We start from the raw sequence: 16,326 nt of genomic DNA on the forward strand, positions 1-16,326 counted from the left end.
GCCCCCGCCCCTTCCGCCGGCCTCCCGCCCCCCGCGCCCCCGGCCGCCCTGCCGGCCAGACGCCGCCCGCGCTGGGCCCCGGGACGGGGGCGTCCCCGTCGTCACCTCGTCCGCAGCCGCAGAGCGAAGGCCGAGCTGCCGCCGGCGGCCCCGAGAGCCTCCCGCTTTCGGGCACCAGCCGCCCTCCGGGGCTGGAAGCTGTAACCCGAGCCTGCGCCGTCCGCGGGGGCCCGCAGGGCGGAGGCCAGCGGACGCGCTTGATCGCAGACCCAGGCGGCCGCCTCCGAGGCCTGGGGTTGGGGTCTGACGTCCAGCAGTGACCGCCCACGTCCCCCGGGAGTGTCCAGGGAATAAGTATCGGGGCTTAGCGACCGTGCAGGGAAGTGACTCTGCTTGTTCGAGTTTAGACACCGCGGAGCAAGGAACAAAGGGATGGAAAAAGAGTCCGAGTATGTCTGACTCACCTATGTTAAAAGCAGAATTCGAGTAAATTTGAAGATCTAATCGGCATTACTTAGCGATTCATGAATCAGGCTTAAATGCCCTCAGCAAGGGGAGAAATGGTCCAAAGAGCTACAGAAAGAGAAAAGTTTTTCAACGCAGGTCAAGGAAGTCATGAACAAAAAAAAGAATTATTTCAGGTGACGTCACCTTCATCTGGCACAAAAGGGCCTTAATTTATAGGCACGACTGGTCCAGCAAACCTCTAGCCTTGGATAAACACAGCTCTCACTGCTTCACCCGAGCCACCGAAAGAAACTGGAGGAAAACATAAACCCACTGTCACCGCTAACCTCAACGGGCCTCTTAATGGTGCTGGGCAGAAACACTAATTTCTCTGATCCCCACTGTCCCACACCCCTCTCGCCTCGACCCTTCCCAGCCAGCCTTATTCTAAGGTGATTACCTTGCTTCCTTTTTCTCTTAGGTGATAGGAAGCCTCTCGCCACCACATCTATTACCCACTGGTCCAAATGCCTGCCTTCTTTCCCGTTGCTGTGAACGAAATGCCAGCACTTAAGTTTAAGGGCAGTCCCTCCACTTACCCGCACAATCCAGTGGAGGGCTGGCACATGGTCGACAAACAGCTCTCCTTTAAAAAACAACCAAAACAAGTCCCTGATTTCTAGTGGTTGTGATTTCCGTGGTGTAAATACTCCCACGGTGGCCAATTCCAAACTACCCATGTGATGTCACTAACTGCGGAGTTGAGAAGTGTCAGCGCGCATGGTTGTGTGGTATTCCCACCATCCATGTATGAGGGACATGACCGCAGGAACACAGATAATGGTAGCTGTGGTCCCATAATTAAGAGGGGATGAGTTTTTCATACCTATTACCTTTTTAAATATAGTTTATTGTCAATGTATATAATTTAATATTTAATAATAGCTGTGTTTAACATCTAGGTGGTGGGGTTCAGGACTATTCAGAAACAAAATTCACCCCAAGTACATTTGAAGATCTGATTGGCTTTATTAAGTGGTTCATGAATCAGGCAGCATCCCCTCTAACAAGTAGAGAGATGCTCCCAGGAATTGTACAAAATGAAGGTTTTTACAGGCATGAAGGTGAGAGGAAGTTATTAGCAAAAGAAAATAAGGGATTATTTCAGGCAAGGTCACTTTCTCTTAGGGAATCTTATAATGCAGACGACCCCATCTTTTAGGGAAGACAGAAATGCTCACGTGACAGGTTACCGTATTGATGATGCTGACCAGAAAATTCCTGACCGCCGAAGTTTTTGGGGGAGGTTGAAACTGCAGCTAGTCAGGCATTAAGCCCCGGTTTGGTGACTTGGCCTGGCAGAAATGACTCCACGTTAGGTCTATGTGTTTCTTTTCAACAGCACACAGCACCCCAGTATATGGTACCTTGGCATGTTGAATATTTTAAGTTGAAGGACTTTGAGAAAATGGCAGAATCAGGAAAGCCTCCCTGCCTTCTGCCCTGAAGCAGGTGTAAGAGGTGCCCTCTCTATGCCCAGAGGTATACTTCTGACACCAGATGTGTCAGGTTTTCCCCAAACCAAGCAATTGTGTGACACCAGCGGGGTGTCCCACAATTTAATCCTTCTCTCTGGGACAGAGGGGCGCTGGGAAGAATCCAAACAGGCCGTGTCAAGTTATGCCCAGTTTGCTACACTCACCTCATACCCGTTGTCCTATCATATTCCTATACAGCTGCCTACCCTTCTCAGGCCCAGCACAAACCACCCAGGTTTCATTTCCTTAGGAAGGCCCCTGTGCCACATAAAACTCACAGTAAGTAAATGCGGATGCTTTTCTCCTGTTGATTTGTCTTTTGTCAGTTTAATTCTCAGACCCAGCCAGGGACCTTAATAGGGTCCAGGAAAACTTTCTGCTCCCCTACACAGCCCTACCACGTCACTAAAAGTTCCTTGTTCGCTTTGTTGTTCTAGGATATTTCTCTAGCCATATCCCTCTCTTTCAGGCATCATCAATTTTGCCTCTTCTGGATCATTCCAACCAGCACACAAGTTCATTGTGATTTCTTCCATCTTACAAAAAGAATCCACTCTTAACTCCATGTCTTCTTCCAGCTCTCATCCAGTTTTCTGCTCCATTTTTGCTCCTCAGAAGAGTTGCCTGCCAATCTGCTGAAAGGACTGTTACCAAGACTACCAATGACCAAATCGCAAAATCCACTAGTTAACTCTTAATCCCCACCTTGCTAAACCTCCAGGCAGTGTTTCCTCAAAACACTGAATGAAGCACGGGTGCAAGACTAGGCACCGAGGCCTGTTACGTGTTGAGTGTGTGTGTGAAGCAGCTCTGCTCTATCACCAGCCCCTCCTTACAGAGAGACAGAAAACAAACACCCGTCTTAAATCTGCACAGGTCCGCAGAGGAGAGACGGCGAACTTGTGGCGTTTACGGTGTTCCTTAGCTGCCCCTGCTACCACAGGGTAGCTGCAGACTGGGTGTGACACAGAAGCCCCTGCCCGGACCGGGCCCCGTGTCCCCACTCAGCTCTGACCACCAGTTCTTTTCCAGAAGGTTTCCTTGGGCAGCTGCTTGCCAAGGCCTGACTGGCCACGCAGGCCAAGGCTGTGTTCCGAAAGGCGGAAGAACCCAGTGCCCGTTGGCCTTATCTGAGCTGTTGGGCCGAGTGATTTGTGCAAGAACAAAGGCCACCTGCCTGTTTCAAGGACATTGGGGCGCTCTGAAGGGGGAAACGTGTGCCAGGCTTGATGCCTGCCACTGCCAGGTAATCTTGTGGCTCAGAATCACACCAGTTTGCACAACAATAGTCTTACTTGCTATGTTCCCGAGCAAGAGAGGAGGAACTGGGGAACAAATTCCCATGGCCTTGAAACTGTCAGGAACTTGACTTTGGAGATTTCCTGGCTGACCTCACAAGTTCATGACCTTATTTGGTCTTTAAGATACCAAACCAATCTTTGTATCCTCAAGGTGAGGCACAGTGCTTAGGATGCAGTAGACACCCAGCATGTCTCTTATGCACCGTGTGAATGGATGGTGCGCCTTCGTAGATGCTGTACGGTTCCAATGGACGGGGCTGCAGCCCGGACCCGCTCTCCTTGCCCTCTCCTCTCTTTGCTCTTGCTCCCCATGCTGGCTCAGTTCCCTCTTCTGATCGCCCCGACCATCTCTCTGTCACTCACAATTTTCATCCAATCTTATCTTCTCCTTGTGTAACTTCTTCACAGCACTGTGAGGCCGTCCAGACTGGAAGGCTCTATGCACCACGCACTCTGCCCTATCCTGTGCTGAGTAGGAAGATCCCCGGCCCTTCTCCTGTGTTTCTCTTTTATTCTTGCAATACTTCTGACACCAGATGTGTCAGGTTTTCCCCACACCAAGCAATTCTGTGACACCAGCTGGGTGTCCCTCAGTTGAACTCAGTTCTGACGTATCTACCTGAAGATGGCATCAGACCCCACAGGTGAAGGGCTCGGTCCCCCAAGACTGCCCCCTGCCCACACCCGAGGCCAATCCCAAGTCCAGGTAGTTAGCTGTACTTCTGACCAACGGGCTATAAATCAGAGGTTTCCGTGACTTTCTCCTCGGTTCGATTTATTTGCTAGAGCAGCTCACAGAACTCAGAGAAACAGTTCACTCCCCAGAAATTAGTCTTAACAGTCAATCAGGTTAATGTCCCGGTTAACACCATTGAGGTAACCTGTCAGATGGGCCCTCTCCATCCCCCAGAAGATGAGGTCATCTGCATAATAACATCCTCAGCTGTTCCCTGGAGGGAAGGTGACCTTGTCCGAAACAATCCTTTCTTTTCTTCTGCTATTGTCCTTGCCCAACAATCCTTCCTATAAAAACTTTCCATCCCTAACAACTCTTTGGAGCATCTCTCTCTTTGCTTGACGGAATCTGGCTGATTCATGAATTGCCAATTAGATCGTCAAATGTGCTGTTAAATTTTGTTTTTTAACAAGGCAGAGGGAGCGGCAAGTTCAAAGGCCCTGAGACAGCATTACTTGGTCTACTGTGTCTGAGAAGTGTAAGGAGGCGAGAGCAGAGTCCTGGGAGGTAGGATCAGAAAAGAAACAAGGATCTAGGTCACGTGGAGGCTTCTAGCCCACCGCGAAGAGATTCGCTTCATCTCTGTGTGAGATGGGAAGCTACTGAGAATTTGAGCTGGGGAAAGACGTGATCTGAACTCTGTGTTTTAGCAGAATCACCCTGGCTAGTAATTGTGGAGAAGGGACCTAGGGGAGGCAAGCGGAAGAAAGAAACCCTTTGGGAGGCTGCTGCAATCATCTGGACAGGAGATGGTGGTAGCCGAGACCCTGGTGGTGTCGGTGGAAGTGGGGAGCAGCTGTTAGGTTCCAGATCCACTGTGAAGGTAGAGGTGGGCAAGTACACTGAAAGATGGGAAGCGCCACGGACGCCCCTAAGGGGCACAGTGGCCACCATGGAGAAAGCCCACCTGACTGTGGAAGGAAATGACCCGAGATATACTCATTTCCCAGGGCTGCCATAACAAAGGACCACAAACAGTTGGATTAAACAAGAGAAATTGCTTGTCTCACAGCTCTGGAGGCGGGACCTCTGAAATCAAGGAGTCGGCGGGGCTGGTTCTTTCTGAGGGACTTGACAATCTGTTCCACCTCTCCGAGCGCCCCGTAGCCTCAGGCATCCGTGGCTTGCATGTGGTGTTCCCCCTGTGTCCTCACATCATCTTCCCTTTATGCATGTCTGTCTCTGTGTCCCCTTTTTGGATTAAGAACTACCCTAATGACCTCATCTGCTATGGGCTGAATTGTGCCCCCCTCAAAATTCATACACTGGCACATCTGAACGGGACTGTATTTGGAGACAGGGCCCTTCAAGAGATGGTGAAGGTACAACGAGGTCCTGTAAGTGGTCCTCACCCAACATGACTCATGTCCTTGTCAGAAGAGCAGATGAGGACACAGACATGAACACAGGGAAGACCAGGTGAAGACAGAGGAGGCATGCATCTGCGAGCCAGCGAGGGAGGCCTCAGAAGAAGCCCTCTGCCCTCTTTTTAGCATTGAGCGATGTAGTATACATGACTTCGGTACCCTTTTGTCATGCTTTTTAACAAATTGAGAGCATTATCTTTAAAATATGATTTTAATGATATTAATTACATTCCATTATATGAATGAGCCATAATTTTAAATAATGGCTTTTCTATTATTTTTTTATAACTACTGCTGTCATGAAAATCCTTATGGGTAGGTAAATTTTTATCAGCATGTTTTATTGCTTTTTTAGAATAGAGTCCTGGAAGGGTAGTTACTGAGCAAAATGATAGACGATTTTTAAGGACCATTTTAAGCCCCTCAACACCTTGATCTCAGACTTCTGGCCACCAGAATGATGAGGAAATAAATTTCTGTTACTTAAGACATCCAGTCTGCGGCACTTTGTAATGGCAGCTCTGGAAAACTAATACATCATCTTAACTTGATGATCTGCCAAAATCCTCTTTCCAGATAAGGTCTGCTGGGGGTTAGGACTTCCACATCTTTTGGACACAATTCAACCCTCAGCAGCCGACACAGACCATCAGAGATGAAAGATGCAGTGTCTGGTGGCACTAGGTCCCTGAGTCCCCTACGTTGCCCTGTTTTCTGCAGCTCCTTCTTGAATTTGCTCAGCTTCTCCAGGATCCTTCTAGGAAATCTCTTTTTATGTTTAATTCAATTTGAGTTGAATTTTCTATCACTTCAACTGAGACTCTTCCTACCTATTGTGATGTGGAAGAAAAAGATAGCTGTTATGAGTTCATATGCCAAGGGGAAAAAAGGAGAAGAGAGAGGAAGGGGAGGGGAGGGGAGGGGAGGGGAGGGGCGACCTTTACTTGCCAGGTCGTTTTCCACCTTGAAATCAACCCAGCTCCCGGAGACCTTCCAAAGTTGCACTGCCTTTCACTTTTGTATTTTCAACTCTGTTTTTACTCTTTTCACCTTGATCATTTAAAGATCCAATAAGAATTTTATCCCTTTTGTTTGTTTGGTAAAATTACATCCTTAAGGCCAATTCACCTCACAGTATTACTACAAAAGGGGACATTATTTTTATAATAGCAGGAGCAATTAATGGTATGCATTTCAAAAGAATCTGCGAAAGATATTCCATCTCTGGGAAGACCAATTTTGAAAACCTGATCTCCTGCCAGACTAAAAACCAGAAATCACTGCAGGGCAGCTGTGGCCACAATACAGAGAATAATAATAATAATACAACCAAAGGCACACAGAGAAAAGTTCAGATCAAGTATAACAGACAAAGCTAAGGGGCAGCCTAGTCGCCCTCAGTGTGAATAAGTCTGCCAAGCCTTTTCCCCTACCCCACATTTTTCTATGAGAAGAAGGTGTGAGCAGTGAGGTGCTAGAGGGCTGGAAGAGGTCAAGGGGAAGCAGGGACAGAGAAGGACACAGAAGGACGCCACTACCAAGAGCCCAGGTGGGACTCCCGGGGGAAACCCCGCAGCAAAACACCTTTGAAGCCAAAATCAGTCAAAGGGAAAAATAAAGTTTATTTGTCACGAGTGGTCATCCACTTCTGCTCCCCCACGTCTCTCATGACCAGGCTGCAGAAGAAGAAGCCCCCACCCAACCCCTCTGGTCCAGATAAGCCCTCCTGGCCCTTGCAATCACCTACTGATACGGAGATGGACTGCTCCTCTCCACCCCATGGAAACACCCATTGTACAGAGTTGCACTAAAGCCAGGCTAGGGATTCTGGAAATATTGCAATTTTACCTACACCAGGGAAAAGGAAGAGTGAGTCCAGGTACAAATAACAAACTTAACACGACTTAACTTTGTTTTGAGCTAGTCGGTATCTGACTGATGAGATCAGACAGAAGCCAATGACATACCACACAAGAATAATGATAGCTTTCAAATGTTAAGTTCATTCCCAACTCCAAAGAGATTTCTGTCCAAAGGCCTTTATATATTGATTAGCAACAATCTGAAGTGGCATTTGTCTTAGACTGGGTTCTTTGGAAACAGACTTTGAGACCCGAAGTTATATACAGGAAGCTTGGGGGTACTTTGGGCAGATACACCTATGTGACAGGGTCATATAGCTCCGTTCTGAACCCAGGTTCGGCGGCTCATAGCTCAAAAGGCTAAAACTCCAGAGACAAGTGTTGGTGAAAAATGAAAGTTTGCTTTATTTAGGAAACCAGCAACCTGGGAAGATGGTGTCTAGCGTCCCAAGACCATCGCTGAAGTGCGAGTCGAAGTGAGAGAGTTTTAAAGGAAAACTTCCAGTGAAACAACAGGGCGTACGTGCACGACAGCGGCCAATCAACACTAACCGCAGACCTGATGGTGTCAAGGAGACTGTGTCCTTTGAAACTGCCTCAAGAATGCAAAGACCTTATCAGTGGTTTCAAGGGAGCTCCAGGCAAAGTTCCTGAAACTCAGAAAGGTCTGGTGAAAGGGCAACGTGCGGGGAGAGGTTTTACCACTTGACTTGTTTCAAAATGCAGTGAGTTGGGCTTTGTTAGAGCCTCTAACACCCACAAGCAAGCAAAGACTCAGGATTGGTCAAAGAGATAATGTGCTCCCAAATCTGGTTTTAATTGAGGCCTCAGCCAATCCTATAGGAAGCTCTGGTGCTGGGTGGCCCCCTTTAAGGCATAGGGACCTGGTGAGGCAATTTCCCGGCAGTGGAGGACAGTTCCCAGTAAGAAGCACAGCTCGGGGGTAGGGGTGGGGGGAGCCCAGGCCCTGGAGAGGGGATCTGGCTAGAGGACAATCACATCCATCGCCATTATTACCCACAATTCATGGATGAAGAAACTGAAGCTCGGAGGGGCTAATTAATTCATCCAAAGAAAATAGAATCCAGTCTCCCCAAATCTGCAAAGGTGCAAAGTAACTGGAAGAAAACTGGAATCATTTGAAGGCAGAACACTCAAGAGTGCCCAGATTAAAGGCACTGGTGTTTCTAAAGAAAGAGGAAGCCAATCCAAAGGGGGTGTTGGTGACTTGTGAAACCCTGAGAAAATAAAATTCAAGAGGCAAAGAGAGATACTAGAGACAACATGACCCCTAGAAATTGATGATTCACATAAAGACTTTGACTAAGTCTTTCCCCCAAAAAATATTATTTTCCTAAAATGGTCAATACAAGGTCAACCTAAGTCATCAAGCAACTGCCTGGTTCCTGTCTTTGCTTGCCAGGCAGGCTGACCTTACCAGTAGGAGCATTTCTAACGGTGTGGTAGTGATGTCTCAGAATAAATAACGTGGTTCCTTTATTTAGCTTTTGCTTTAGCTTCCCAGTAGTTTATACGACTATGATGGATGATATTATAAAGTGGTTGTGCACAGCTGTTACCCCAAAACATGAACCCTTTCTTAGTTAGAGATGAGATAAAACAGATATTGAGCACACAAGTCAAAGGGTTAATTCCAGGGATGTAACAAATTTACCTGTGTCACATGCACCCTAACACGACCCTTACATATGACCAGGCATAACAGACTTGTTTCGTTTACTGTGGTTACGATCACTGTGTTCCAGATGGTGACAGGAAGCTAGGCCAGCCTGTAGTTTCTGCATAAAATAACATGCCAGGGATACTCTCTGAGTCTCCCAGGGATAACCGATTAAACAACTGTTAAAGGTTGAGGAGATCATTCTTAGTCCTCCTAAGATGCTAATTAGTCCATCAACGGCTGCTTCCCTAACCTCAGAGCTGGAATAAAAAGGAAGCTAAAGTGCCTATTTCTCTGGGCACAAATCATAAAGATTTGACTCATCTACCATGACATACACCAATCAGCTGAGAGATGCCCCGTGACCTGGGAGTGAATGACGAGTATCACAGCTTATCACTAGTCAATGAGGGACTCCAGAAGAAAGGGGCAATCCAGACCTCCCCTCCTGGGACTCGGTGGAGTCCGTGGTCATGTCCCAAGAGAGAAGGCAATTAAACAAAGAAAACTGGTTGTCCTAGTTCCTGGGGCAAGCATTTTTTAGGACCCTTAGGTAAGGTGAACAAATAATTCTTTGGTAGGTCTCTTACCATCCATCCTTTCTACTGGCATTTATGAAGCTTCTTCAGTGCACCTGGCTCTGAACATATGAGAACATAAAGAAGAGTAAGATACGGTTCTCCCTTCAGAGGGCAGCTGGGGACTTGCTGGTTGTTTACTCTGCATTCATTCTGCCCGTCTGTCTTCAAAATAGAACCCTGTTTTCCTTTAGGGTTTCAGCCCACTCCCAGCTGCAGGGATCAGCCTCAATGGTCTGGGAGCGATCTCCACCACCAGTGATTGGCGGTAGAATGGGCATGTGACCTAGTCTGGACCAGTAAGACATAAAGAGAGGTAAGTTGGGGTCTTCTGTTAATTAGCTCCCCTGGATATGAGCAAGAAAGTGTCCCTGGCTCTGGCTAGCAGACATCCTATGAGCAGACAGCCTTGGTTTAATAACATTCCTGTGATGACTGGAGGCAATAGACAGAAAAATCTGGGCCTTCAGGGAGCCCTGTGGAACCCCTGACCAATCACCCCTAAATTCCACACTATTTCCACTGCCCCATACATGAGCTAATAAATCTGCTTGGCGGTTCAAGTCAGTCTGAGTTGGATTTTGCTATTTGTGACTTGGAGAATCCTAATTGGTAAAAAGTTAGCTCCCTGGAGAGCTCTTTTCTAAAATCAAGCCATAGGATAAAATATTTTGCTGGAACTAGATTGCAAATTTCACAAAGATAAGATGGGGTCTAACATTTCTTTAATCTCTGGCACCCTACAAACACTAAATGCTGACTCTCTCATGCAACTCAGATAAGATAATGTATAAATAAGTTTTCTGATAGAGGAAAAGTCTATCCAAATAAAATAATAAAAGAAACAAGCACTGATACAAGCTCTTCATAAGAGGTGACGTTTCTTGAGCACTTACTATGTGCTAGGCACTATTCTTTGTGAACTGATTGAGCAATTTGCATGTATTAACTTATTTAATCCTCACCACGGTAGCCAGATACTATTCTTTCTGTACACAATTTATAGGTGAAGAAGATGAAGCACAACACATTTACTCAGATACATGTAAGAAGGTGTGCTTGTTGAAAATGAAAAATCTCAGTGGTTAAATAACTAAGAGCTAATAAAAATAAAATTTTGAAGTTGTCTGTGTGTCAATAGGATTTACCTAAGCCAGTTCATAACCAGATTGTGTTTCATCTTCTAGCCAGGAAGAGAAGGTGAAAAATACAGATTTACTTAGTTTTTTATTTTTTTTACAACACTTTAATATGCTGTGTTGGTTTCCAGATTCTTGGAAATATGTGTTTTCATTTTGCTGCAGTCTAAAGGTTATTGAAGAAGCACTTGATCATTCATGCTGTTAGTCTACTTTGTAACCCAAACCCAGGCCATGTATCTTTGAGCCAAAACCCCCAAAATTCTGCTCCATGCCTTCATCTTAAAATCAGCAAATATCCAATGTGTAGGATTTGCTATTAGTTCTTTCAGTAAATGTTGGGAGCCTACCACAGGCCGGTTCATGGTGAGGAAACATCGGTAAGTAAAACACATACAGTTACTCCCCTCAAGAGCCTTACCTTCTAGTGAGGGACACATATGAGACAAACCATCCCACAAATAAACACAAAATTACATATTTTGCCTTGAAAGAAGAGGGACTACTGAGAGATAATAAAAGGAGTCTCTAACCGAGCTGGTGTGTGTTTCCCAAAGGAAGCCCCCCTGCAGAAGGGACATTAACTACGAGGCCGGGAGGAAGGGCGCAGTAGGCATCCTTCAGTGTTTCCTTACCCAGGGGCAGTGCACGTTCTTCTACGACCACAGTCCAAGACGTTTCAGAGAACGTTTGCACACTCTTCCCACATTCCCTGTGCTGGTTGGTACCTGGAGACCCTGCTGCCACCCCGTGCTGCTGGGGCGGCGCCGACACCAAGGCTGAGCCGACCAGCCTCCCCTCCGTGGTGAGTGCGGCTGGCGCAGGGATGGGCATGTGACCTCCCTTACGCCAGGCACAGGGGCAAGGCTCCAGGCAGGGGCTTTGGTTAAGCTGTCCTGTCCACTGAGCCGAGTGCTGTGAGGCCACAACCTTGGAACTGAAGGAGGGGCACACACATCGGGGCTTGGGGGTCCTGTGACCATCCCTCTCGGTCCCTTCCTACTGCCCGACTGGACAAGAATCTCATCATGGCAGCCCAGTCCTTCTCTCCCTATCCTTTCGGAATCTCTCCTTCAGGGAGGACAACTCCAGCCCTCTCCTTGGCTGTGGGGTGAGGCGGGCCGCGCTGCAGGCAAGGCCAGCAAGTGGACGTGTCTGTCCGAGCCTGGCCTCCACTCCCAGGGAGCCCGTAATCATCCACCACCTGAGCAACATCCCCAAGCGAAATTTTATTAGTAATGAACCTGGTATTTTGAGCTCCATTTTCCTGATTATATCTTTCAGATGATGCTAAACTTGAGTGGGGGAAAATGATATTTATTGAGTCCCCTCAAATTCCAACACACACATATCCACCTTAATGGATACTGAAAAAATATATAGCCAATTAATTAAACCCCATAATTCCACAGATACTGTTAGAATAGGCAGTTAGTGAGACATAATCAGGAGACAAGGGCCGGCCCAGCACCAAGGGAGACTCCTCCCTGGCCAACCACTAAACCTGCCGTAGTTCCCCGGCTCCACAGCCAAGGGTGCCCAGCTTATCAGGAGGCCCAGAAAGTTAAGACCACACGCGTTTCCCTGATTACAAGGCACGCGCAAGGTTGCAAGACCTTGTCTGAAAGTAACCCCGCCCCATTAAAGTAGCATCTAAATCTAATTAGCATTGTGGTTTTGGCCCCCGCTGTGGGCTTGCTGAGGTACTTATGGGTAAGGTGCCTGCTCACTGAGAGAAAGGTTATATGACCTAGAGCAGTCAATCAACCTGTCAATCAAATGACGTCAGATGCAGGGCAGGACTGCATCTAAAAATATAAAAGCCAACCTAACCCTGAGAGCAATGCCGCTTCTGGTTTCCAGACGGCCTGCTCTCCTCTCTTCTTCAAAGTGTACTTACGCTTTGCTTAATAAACTTGTACTGTTTAAAACTGTCCTAAGTCTGTCTCTTGATTGAATTCTTTCTTCAAGCAAGAATCAGGAAAGACAATGCATTCTTCCAGTAATATTATTGCTTAATATTAATCTAATTCTTTTAAGAGGTCAGTTTTATGTTGATTAAACAAAAATATTAAGAAAACAAGAATAAAGGTGGTACAAAATTATGAATTTGCCAAATATGAAAAAAAGATACGAGTTGCATGAATGACAGAAGTTTGGAAATGACTGCACCAAAGAGAAGAATGCGTTACAGGGCAGGTCTCAGCACAGTCCGAGAGTCTCCTCATACCAAAATGATTGCCAATTCAGGAGAAAGGTTTGTAGTTGATGAAACCCTATATTAGAAAAGTGTGTGAAGTAGGGGGGTATTAAGATTAACATGCATGGGGGGGTAGGAGAAAAGGGAGGGCTGTACAACACAGAGAAGGCAAGTAGTGATTCTACAACATTTTGCTATGCTGATGGACAGTGACTGTAAAGGGGTTTATAGGGGAGACCTGGTTTAGGGGAGAGCCTAGTAAACATAATATTCGTCATGTAAGTGTAGATTAGTGATACAAAAAAAAAAAAAAAAAAAGGGCAGTTCCTGTGTGGTAACCTCCAATGAGTTCTACACAAGGGTATAAAGGGCATATAAAAGTGTAGGCAAAGGGTCTGTTTGCGTCTATACAGAATATCAAAGCCTAATTGGGCTACCCCGAAAATGAACTAAGATACGATATGAAAGAGAACTTCCAACATCAGCACTCTCTGGAAGACTCATGCCAGAAGATGATCATCAAAAAACCCCAACAAAGATCCACGCACTGCTACAGCTGTAGATGCACTCATCCCACCAGTTCCTGGACTTGCCATGGGAATGAGGAAGGAGGTATCTAAGCTGGCCTGTGCATACAGTAAAACAACAAATTTGACTGGATCTATACTGTTGGAACTCAACCAAGAATTTGGAGAAGTGCAAATTGTAGCTCTCCAAAGTCTTACAACTACAGACTATTTACTGTTAAAAGAACGTATGGCATGTGAACAGTCCCCAGGAATGGGTTGTTTTAATTTGTCTGATTTCTCTCAGACTGTTCAAGTTCAGTTGGACAATATCCACCATATCATAGATAAGTTTTCACAAATGCCTAAGGTGCCTAACTGGTTTTCTTGGTTTCACTGGAGATGGCTGGTAATTACAGGTATGCTTTGGTTATGTAACTATACTCCTATTATGTTAATGTATGTGTGCAATTTAATTAGTAGTTTAAAACCTATACATGCTGAAGTTACTCTACAAGAAGATATGTCAAAGAAATAATCAATCTTCCCATGTTTTCTTCCGCCTGCTACTTCTATAGCTTTTCTTCTTCCTTCCTAATTACAACCCTTAAATAGAATTCGTGCCTCATATCAAATTTACTGAGTATCATAATTCTTCCAAGTGGTAAAGATACCTCAAGACAAATGCTGGGCATAGAAGCCACAGGGCATAAATATGCAAATAAGTAAAATGCTAACCTTTTCAAACAATAAGGCTTCCCTCTCACTTACCAACTTCACATTTCCCTGTATGGCCCCAGAAGATGACTGGTTAGCCAGAGACGGGTAAGATTCCTCAAGGGAGGAACAACCTAAGACAGGCACAGTCGCAGGGGGGCCATCAGGTGAGAAATTGGGGATCAACAGAGGTGAGGCTTAGAACCTCGCCCCCCCTGTTCTGAGAGAAATCTTCTGCATACGTGGATGTCTTATTGCCCTGGTCTAGCTTGGATTAACACATAGTCTACAGGCACACACCTGATCATCTACATTTGCTCTCTTACAACACTAAACTATGTTTTCTACCTTTATCTTGTATCTACCTACCACTTCAGCATTTTATTAAAAATAATAATAATAAAGAGAGAAATGTGGTATCCACATATAAATCAAGTATAAAAACCAAATGAGTATTCATATTTGAACTGACTGTTTAGAGTTCATAATGCATGAACAAAACCGAAAGTTTCTGTGATGACTGCCCTTGTACTGTTCACCATGTAACTTATTCATTATGTAAGAATTTGTTCTACATGTAAGAACTTGTTTGTTATGCCTCAGAAGATTGGAGACTGATGAAAATTAGGCTTGGGGTGGATTAATGATTGTGCATTGAGCATTGACTCCCCTATACAGAATTTTATTGTTGTTAACAACCATTTGATCAATAAATATGAGAGATGCCCTCACAAAAAAAAAAAAGGACAGACTTCCAATGGTAAAATAAATAAGTAACCGGGATGTAATGTATAGCATAAGGAATATAGTCAAGATATTGTAACAGCTTGGTAGGGTGATAGCTGGAACCTAGAATTATGTATATAAATGTTCTACCACTGTGTTGTACACTTGAAACTAATGTAATGTAATACTGTGCATCAACTACCCTTCAAAAAAATAAAAAATAAATAAAATAAAATAAAATAAAATAAAATAAAGAAAAGTGTGGAATAGTAATATAGTAAGTTAAATTGGAAATATCAGTGTGAAATAATAACCTTAATAAGTATGTTTTCAGCTCTCAGTGGCCCAGCGGCAACACCAATGTGCTCTTGCTCACCACATAGTCTCATGTGCACCCCCAGAGCCCAGCTCCTGGTCATTAGAATTATTTTCTATTAAAAGTAAACAGAATGCCTTGGAAGATAGCTTATGCCATGATTTAGGACAGAAAAAAAGGAATTCAGAACATTTCTCCAACATCCAACTGCTGCCAAAAAGCAAAAATGTTTTCAAGAATGTCAGGCAGTTGTATAAAGGATAAAAGAGTCAACATAAAGGGCACCACTGAGTCTATGAATCAATGGCCCCAGTCTTCTGAAAAATAATCATTAATAGGGGAAGAAATGCTCAGCACTAGATAAAAGGAATGCTAAGGGAACTGCACAAAGAGGAAGCTCACAGTGTTAAAGGAGATAAACTTTGACTCTAGTTCCATCAAGGCCTCCCCCACTCCTCTCCTCCCCCAGCCAATGAGGAAGTTCTACTATATTATGATTCCAGGTGTTTTCTTCTCTGGGTCTGCCATGTTCTTTAACACTGGCAGTAATTCTGACACTAGCATAATTCCATTTCTGTCTCCCCTAATTGCATGGATTTGAACTGTCTATAATTACTGTGTTTAATTAGAAAATGAGGAGATGCAAGTAATGAGGACAGGTGATAAAAACAACTACGAACATTTCTTTCAAATTTACCTTTACCATAAAATCCACTCCGATTAAGCTCTAGTGAACCACAGAAATTTTTTATGAATGTCACTGGCGTTGGTCTAAATGAATGTATCACCAAAGTGATGCGTAATACTTACAGAGGACTTAGAATAAGAACATTATCTTTCTTATAAATTCAAGCTTAATTGATATCTTCCATTTTTCCAGTTTAACTTGGAAAGGTAAATTATGGGTCACAAAGTTACTGCTTAATACAGATTTCAAGAAATACTTTAAATGTGCAACTCTCTCTTCAAAAGGGATAAAACAGAAACGTTGAGTTGCTTCAGGGGCAAAGATTTAAGGCGCATGAACTCTGCCCTCCGGGCCCCACAGTGTGTCCTAGGCAGGCAGGGCAGGGAAGGTGCAGCCCTTTCAAGCCACAGGTTCTTTCCAAGAAGGGTGGGGTCTGTGAAAGGAAAACTTCTGCCCCTGCAGATCTTCGTGTGTGAAAAGAGTAGAAGGGCCTTGAGGCTGAGCCACGTTTGGGAATCAGGGCC

Source organism: Manis pentadactyla, chromosome 13, assembly GCF_030020395.1.
Source record: "Manis pentadactyla isolate mManPen7 chromosome 13, mManPen7.hap1, whole genome shotgun sequence".
In the NCBI taxonomy this organism is placed as follows: domain Eukaryota; kingdom Metazoa; phylum Chordata; class Mammalia; order Pholidota; family Manidae; genus Manis; species Manis pentadactyla.